Raw genomic sequence first — 9350 nt, 5'->3', positions numbered from 1 at the left:
TAAACGCCACTTATGCATTTTTACAACACCTGTAGATCATAAGGCGATATATTATCTGTAAACAATCCAGATTTTCTAAACATACAAATGAAAGTGTCCACAACAACTCAATCTTTCGAAATTATAGGGATCGTTGATTTTTAAATCTTTATACTATAAGACTTCTAAATGGTTATTGTCAGACGAAAACGTTTGACAAAATGAACGGATTTTTGTTGTTGTTATTTTCCCTTTACCTGATGGTGATGTTCCTTTTTGATGTTTTATTTTAAGAATAAATATTTCTTTGTTGTTCAAAGTCTGTGTTGACACTGATGTCTCAGCATTTTCATCATTCAAAACTTTTACAAAACGACATATTGTGCCTGTATCAAGTCATGCTTTTTTTTATCATGTACTGTTCGTTGTTGTTTGTCTCCGTTTGTACGTTTTATTTTGGACGAGTTGAGCGTTGCAATATCCAATATTTTTGACGATTCAGGTTGTTCCTTTTATGTACCATATATATCGTAAATACGTCAAAATGATCTCCTGCCTTTTCGGATGAGGTTTAGGATCTAAAGGCCTGACATTACGATTTTAAAATATTTTGCGCAACAAAAAACCCAGGGGATATATCATTCTCTGCTTACGTTCAGATACAAAGTACTGTACATATGTAATGTTTTTACAATTACCATTATGACAGTCTTTATGTTCCAACCGTCGTAACCACAATCCCGTTCTCCTTTCACATAATGTGACCTACCGAATTAGAGATATCTCCGAAGCTGTCACCAAGGGAGTTCACTCTCAGTATGATAAATGATAATACACAAAGAGATGTTTTGAAATTTTTTAAAATTCTATTAATTATTTCTAAACAAGCATCAACACAGACATAACATAAAATGATTAATTTTTTTATCAGTAGAGGAACCAAGTGTTATGTGAAAATAATCATCCAGTCATTTTACATGCATCTAACATACGTCAGATAAGTCTATGGATAGAAAATGTAAAAGCTCTGTCGCCTTTTTTGACGCATCAAATGAGAACAAAGATTACAATTGAAATGTGAGACCAGATGTAAGCTGTACATGTTCAGTATAAACCTAGAGGTCTGCTTTTTTACAGAGAAATTTGTCATAGAAGTTACAACAGATTATAGAGACAAAGATATTGTGATGTACAGCTTAATTATTGGTTATCCAAGTGGCGATGTAGAGAAAGTTGGTCTCAACCGAACATCTGAGAATGTATATAATTGCTATGTAATGAAATACAAAAAGGTAATTAATGTTTGTTTTCCAATTTTCAAACTTATGCATACGTTAGATAGTTAATTGAACTTAACTACATAATTAAGGGATATGTATATTTATTTATGATAGTATTAAAAAACAGATTTAAGTCAGCAACAAAAAGGAAGGCGATAAGGTATATCACATAATTTTCATGACAATGATAATATGAGGGATAATTAACGAATTACAAATTGCAAAGCCTACAGTTAGGAAATGTAATCTTGTCAATTCACTTGACCATCTTTTTTTATCGGGAGATATCAAACTGCTAGCACATTTTTTTTTATCCTGTTGCGGTCTTCGTTTTAATGGAGAAATGACTCGTAAAAAAAGTAATTATTGTGAAAGTATTAAAAGTAAGTAACAGGGGTTGAAATTGACATGATTTACTAAAAGTGAAAGCGAAACATTTGAATATTTGGTTTCTGTTCATATGATGAATATTTATAGTTATGTAATTGACATACGCATGCTTTTCTACTTTCTTATAATAGGATTTCGTTCTTGCAATCGAAGGAATAGACGATCATGGCAATGTGTTTCAGAGATTTCATCATTCATATTCAGATTTTAGTGCCGCCTTTCTTGCATCAGACACAGGTTTGTTTTTATATTTGCATCTTATTGACACACATGAACACATTCAAGTATACAGAATACGTTGCAACAGATACTGATATTAGAAAAAAATTATAAACGGTAAACAAAATGTTGTAGTTTGGTTACAAAAGTAATACATATAATTTTAAATGTATCTTTTTATTAAAGAAAGGTATCAAGAATCTTCTACTATTAACCAATATTTACTTTAAAGTTTTTTGACATATTCTTGCTTCTTCGGAGTTATAAAAATCAACGGTTGAAATCCGTAACATTATTTCATTTTTTTATAACAGGACACTCTCGCCATCGCCGTGCAACTACTTGGGATCTAATGGATGTATATCGTCATTTAGGTTCAGTATCCGGTGGTCATGTGTTTCAAACTACCAAGGATCAAATTCCATATGTGGCGAATTTATTTAAGGTAAATTATGACTACGCGATTAACATGTTTTCATGATTACCCTGGCTTTATTTGGATTTCATGCCTTTCCCTTATATAAAACTCCAGTGTTTGTTTTTTCTGTACTTTCATGATCAAAAGACAAGCTGTTAAATTCGTTTTCGTCGATTTTACTCAAATACTCATATTTGATTAATAACATATTAAAACGTGTATCCAAATTACTAAAAGTTCAAATGAAACAATTAACAAAGAGTAAAATAACAAAAATACCGAGCTCCAAGGAAAAATCAAAACGGAAAGTCCTTTATCCAATGGCAAACTCAAAAGTTCAAACACATCAAACGAATGTAAAACAACTGTCATATTCCTGACTAAGTACAGGGAATGCATTGACTCGTTATAATGTATCAGCATTCCGTGCGAAATTTTTTAGTGGATCTAGTTTACCATCCAGATGAACTCCGAAAACCACTGATGGTAATACAACCCGATATAAACATTAACATAAATATAAATAAACAGGAAAGCATTCCCGGGGGCACCATCCATCAAATACAAAGCTAAAGTTGCAGACCTTTCAGGCACAGTTTATCATAAACGGTTTTGGACAGATCTGTTAAACACCGTTCGGTTTTTATGGTAAAAACGTTTTATATATTTTGCTTTCCAAAAGTGTTGAAGAAAGTATTGAAAGAACATGCACACGAAAATCAAACGGGTGTTATGTACTTTGACTTAAAGACTATTATATTATCACCATATGTATACCACCATTATATTTATCGAATGAGTAGACATGTCTTTCCATGTGAATTTTGAAGGCAGTTTAATTATAGTATGATGTTGATAAATTCTAGGTAAGTGATTTTTCGCATTGATATATTAAGAACGAAAGCGAGATATGTTTTTGCAATGAGTTTCATTTCTATTTGTTATATTTTCAGACTTATTTTCATATTTTGGGTATTTTCTGCGTAAAATTTGATAAAGGCATAACATTTTGAACATATCTGTTAACCTTTTTAAATTTTGTTTTTTTTTTGGCTGTAAAAACGTATTTTATTTTTTTCTTTCCAAAACATTTCACCAGAGGCGTATCAACACCTTCTGCACCTTTTATATTATTTATATAATTTAGAAGTATTTAATCAAGATACGATTTGCGTCAAAGGCACACAAATGTTTTGGTCATCAATAACTTAATATGTTGATGCAATAAATTAATTTTCAAGTATGAAACAGTGATTTTATAAGAGTGAGTGCCAAATGTTGAATTTGTCATTTATTGATGCTTTCTATTTCTTGTGTTGCTCGTGGGTATTAAAGACGCGTGATCTTTCCAGTAAAATTAATATTTTATATATTTTGTAAATATACCACAGCTAGTGAAAAGTAGCCATATATAATAAAAGCAATTGTAATAATCATGATAATCATATGAAAATAGTTTTAAGGTAATTTTCATTGTTATTAATAAATGTAATGTCAGTATTACAAATCTAATCTTGAATCAATCCTAATCCTATCTTATTTTTGGGAAATATTTTTACAAATTCAAATGTGACGTCACTTTGTGTGTTTTTAGAATTTCAAATGTGACGTCACTTTGTGCGTTGAGGCTTTGGCTAACTCGGCTGTGTATTTTTATGTGTTGGATTAAGTTGTTTTATGTAATGTATCCGTTTTTATTTTGTAGTTAGTCCCCACTTAGGTTTTATTATGTATATCTATTATACAGTCATTTTATAAAATTTACTGTTTGCAAAATTTTAAATTATTCTAAATAATAAGGATGTTCTTGTTCCAGGCAGAAAACGCTGGCCGTGTTGGGCGCAACTTTTTGGAAGTTTTGGTCCTCGGTGCTCTTCAGCTTTGTACTTGTTTTGGCTTTCAAACTTTTTTCATCTGAGCGTCACTGGTTAGTCTTGTGTGGACGAGACGCACGTCTGGCGTATTGGATTTTAAATCTGGTGCATTTTGTTAGCTATTATTCGTGTGTTTCTTTGTCCTATATGTTCTCCCATTTATTTGTATTGTAATCCTGTCATGTAATGTTGTCATTTTAATGTTATATTTAACATTGCCATAAAAGCGGGAGGTTTGGCATGCCACAAAATCAGGTTCAACCCACCATTTTTTTCTTAAAATGTCCTGTACCAAGTCAGGAAAATGGCCATTGTTATATTATAGCTCGTTTCTGTGTGTGTTACATTTTAATGTTGTGTTTTTGTTGTGTCGTTGTTCTCCTCTTATATTTGATGCGTTTCCCTCAGTTTTAGTTTGTAACCCGGATTTGTTTTTATCTCTATCGATTTATGAGTTTCGAACAGCGGTATACTACTGTTGCCTTTATTTAAGGATCCTGGATCAAAATATGACAGCCCCACAAATAAAACGGTTTGAAATTAAATGTTTCATCAATATAAAAAATAGACTTTAAAAGTTGTCTTATAAGCACTTGCTTTACAATAACGGTATGCTGTTTTTTTAAAGGTAAGGCAAAGGTCGGTTTTCTAAAACCATTGTTTTCCCAAAAAAAAACAATGTATGCTTTCTAAAAGTAGAACGAATTATTTATTTACTAAATTACATTTAATTATAAATGGCGTCACCATATTCTGCATCAATAATGCAAAAGGCAATTGGTGAATAGTGGTGTAGACTTGTATTGAAGAGCGTTTTGTTTAAATGCTAGAAGTGTAGCAAACTTATCCTAACTCTCAAATGTTTTGACATAGATGTTTTGTAATATAAATTAGAAACTGTTCCTTAGAAGATAATTCGTTTTGCCTAAGTATAGGGGGAAAAAACTTTCGACACATCCCTTTCTTAGATTTGGAAAGTAGTTTTTGAAAATAGGTTTCCTAATAACTTGATGTACATATTACATTGTCCATTATATTTTACTTAATTTTAGGAAGTGACAGTATACGACTCTCTCACCACGCATAGTTCAGAATCGGCCAAAAGTAATAAATGTGTATAAATAAGATTTGAATTTTTATCTCAAAATGGAAAATAAAAGTCAAGAAAGTAAACATATATATCCATTGTCTATGACTGACTTATCGGACGGTATAAGAACACACATTTAATTTTTTTACGACTAGGTGTACGATGCTAAATGGTTTGATTTTAGGAATCTATTTCCTTTTGCAATAGCTAGTAGGTGACTTCATGTACTTACCCTATTTGATTATACACGACAATTATATCCCTTCGAATACAATACAATGATAATCAAATACAAATCAAAATAGTTATGCAATTATTTAAGCTCGTAAGTCTCAGTTACGAAAAAAAATTCTTGGCAATTTCATATATCAACTCTGCCTTAATGACAAATTAATATGTCAGCATCACTGTTCCACAAATTAATTTTGATGACATACTTGAATTGACTTTATCATAATCTTGCTGCAGAGTTAAAAATTACGTGTTGCCATAGTACCTAAGAAATCATTATATTCTTAAGCTCGAAAACATATCATCGTCTCACGTTTTTATATTTTTATTTGTAGGCATCACTTTCAAAATCTGAAGTTTCTATCCTCAAGAACGTATTTCCAGGAGGGCCATCAACACCAAAGCAAATAGATATTGATATTGATGACAGTATATCTCAGTTTACACTAAAGATACACAGCAAAAACGATGTTCCTCATTTCAACCTTTTAAATTCAAATGGTAAGTCAACATTAATTACCATTGATGTCAATACGATCTGTGTTAATCGACAAACTAAGGTGAGTTAAAAACTAGAGGCTCTAAAGAACCTGTGTCGCTCACCTTTGTCTATGTGCATATTCAAAAAAGGACACTCTCCAACATTGAAGACGAGAATAGAATTCATGACAAAAATATCTGTTTTGTTGATCTTGTATTGCTGATCATTCAGTCTGTTTAGTTTCTCTCTATCATCTTAAGTTTTTTTCTCAAAACACAAAAGAGGGTAAAAAATTATCATTTAAGGGCAATCACTCCTATAAAGAGTGACAGTCTACTAACTATAACGGCAAAATTAGACTTGTTATCATTTTTGTGGTTTGAAGTGTCTATTTATCTATTATAATTTTTATCATACAAGGCAAAACGCAAAAAAAAAAAATGGTAAAAATCGTCATTAAAGAACAATAACTCCAAAAAGGAAATGTCGAACGATTTCCTACATTTGTCTTAATTGTAAATTTTGTCTTGCCAATCATTATTGCTTATTTAAGTTTTTATCTATCTATTATAATTTTAAAGATAAAACGCAAAAAAAAATGGTAAAAGTCGTCATCAAATGGCAATAAGTCTAAAAAAGAGTCGACTGACCATTTCGACCATCAGACTTATTTGAAGAACTTGTCTTGCTGATCATTTTTGCAATTTAAAGTTTCTCTCTATCTATTATAATTTTCAAGATAATAGACAGAAAAAGAACAAAAATTATAAAATTTGTCATTTAAGGGCAATAACTCCTATAAGAAGTCGTCTGACAGTTTTGACGAAAATAGACAATTTGTAGAGCTCAACATTCTGAACAATTTTGCCCCTGTCAGATTTTCTATATTTATAACGGTTTTCAAAATAATAGACAAAACTTGCATTTTACCTCTATGTTCTATTTATAGCCATGTTGGCCATCTTATTTGGCAGGCGGGATCATCAGACACATTTTTCAAACTAGATACACAAATAATGATTGTGGCTAAGTTTGGTTAAATTTGGTTCATTAGTTTCAGAGGAGAAGATTTTTGTAAAAATTAACGGACGACGACGGACGACGGACGCCAAGTCATAAGAAAAGCTCACTTGATTCTTTGGGCCTGCTGAGCTAAAAATGAATCGTTCCATGAAATTAGTAAATCTAAGTTATTTCTGTGTTTACATTTTTTTCATTGTTCACTTGTAGTATGTTTTCAAAGGGAACATAAATTCCGAATGTAAAAATCAGATGATGTTGTATGATTGCCAATGAGACAACTCTCTTCAAGACCTCAAAAGACGTAAAAGGAAACAACTATAGGTAACCTTACGGCTTTCAACCGATAGCAAAACTCATACCGCATATTAAGCTACAAAAGGCCCCGAAATGAGAAGTGTTAAATAATCCAAACGAGAAAATTAACGGTCTGGTTTATGTACAAACCAATAATAGAAAAAACAAATATGATATACCGCAACAAACGACAACCATTGAATTACAGGCTCCTGACTTGGGACAGGCACATACCGAATGTGAAGGGTCAAATTTGTATGCTGGCGTCAAACCCTCTCTCTAACCTGGTTCAATCCACCATTTTCTACATTTGAAAATGACTGTACCAAGTCAGGAATATGACAGTTGTTGCCCATTCGTTTGATGTGTTTTATCATTTGATTTTGTCATTTGATTAGGGACTTTCCGTTTTGAATTTTCCTCGGAGTTCAGTATTTTTGTGATTTTACTTTTTTCTGGTTACAGTTCAACATAAGAACAAACTATAAAAATCAGTTCAAAAGTGCTGAATTCATCAGATCGCTACAAAGCAGAAAAAACAAACACTAACACAGACCGGACGTGGCAGGGAACTTATACATCCCTCACAATAAAAAAGACAAAAAGTACAGATCTGAGAGTACACGCAGTTACTGATAGCTAGTTCAAAGCAACAACTAATAAAAATCATATATCAATCAATACACAACTTACAACCAAAGGATATATTGTAAAGACGTCATTAACAGTGTTTATCATAAATGTTTAGTAAACGAATTGTGTGAAACATTTTTAGCTAACTATACTTTTTGAAATCCTAGGGAATACACAGCCTATTGACAACAAGACAATTCACATGTACAACATTGGTACAACCTATATAAGTGTTGTTGTGGAGGTAAGTATCTCCGCAAAGAATTGTCATATGTTAACACGTGACAAATTATTTGTCACTGTGTTCTGTAAGTTATCCTCTGTGAGTTATAACGCTAACGCTTTGGGGCATAATTAAGTTTTCATGCTTTAAAGGTACATAAGTCCTTTTTTCGTAACAAATAACTCATACGTATGTCAGGGTGAAGTCCGACCGATACTTGAATTGAGTATAAATTAAGTTGCCTCTCTGTGTGCCACTTGTGAGAATTAAAACCCAAAATGTGTTGATAAAGACCAAATCTAATTACTGCAGTCATCACATGTCAATTTTTTTTCTTAAAATGTCCTGTACCAAGTCAGGAAAATGGCCATTGTTATATTATAGTTCGTTTCTGTGGGTGTTACATTTTAATGTTGTGTTTCTGTTGTGTCGTAGTTCTCCTCTTATATTTGATGTGTTTCCCTCAGTTTTAGTTTTTAACTCGGATTTGTTTTTTTCTCAATCGATTTATGAATTCGAACAGCGGTATACTACTGTTGCCTTTATTTGATAATGTATCCGTTCATTGTTCTAAATACTAAGGATTTTCTACCCCAGAAATATATTGCCTTATTTGGTAAAACTTTCAGAATTTTTGCTCCTCCATGCTCTTCAACTTCGTTTTTCATTTGACCTTTTAATTTTTTTTATTCGATCATCACTGATGAATCTTTTTAGACAAAAGTCGCCTTGTATCTTTGACAATTTTTTTTTAATTGTTTAGTTGTCACATTTTGTCATACAAAAATGTGGTGCTATCTGCATAATTCTGACACTTTCAGACATAATTTTTTTAAAAGTTAAACAGTTAAAATTTGATCTTGTCCTTTTTCCCTCTACCTGTCCGATTATCTCTTGTCGAATTCTATGTAATTTACAATAAATTTGACAAAAAACAAGAACTCATATCAAACTGATAAATTATAAAACTTCACTTCAGTGTGGAAAAACATGGTGCTATGTGCATGTTCCTGAATAACTCACCTTTCTAACCTTATAAATTTTATCAGTTTAATTTCAGATCTTGTCCGTTCGAAATTGTTTTGAAAAGAAGGTATTTTTTTAGAAATAGGAAAATATGATCAAGATGATTGACACAACGGCTACACGACTTGGATGGGCATTCATTGGTTTATTCATTTCAATGTCATATTAAAAATACGTTTGATATGGATA

This window comes from Mytilus californianus, unplaced genomic scaffold (assembly GCF_021869535.1).
Source record: "Mytilus californianus isolate M0D057914Y unplaced genomic scaffold, xbMytCali1.0.p SCAF_2, whole genome shotgun sequence".
Lineage (NCBI taxonomy): Eukaryota > Metazoa > Mollusca > Bivalvia > Mytilida > Mytilidae > Mytilus > Mytilus californianus.
The sequence above is the reverse complement of the archived record's forward strand: the minus strand, read 5'-3'. Positions refer to the sequence as shown.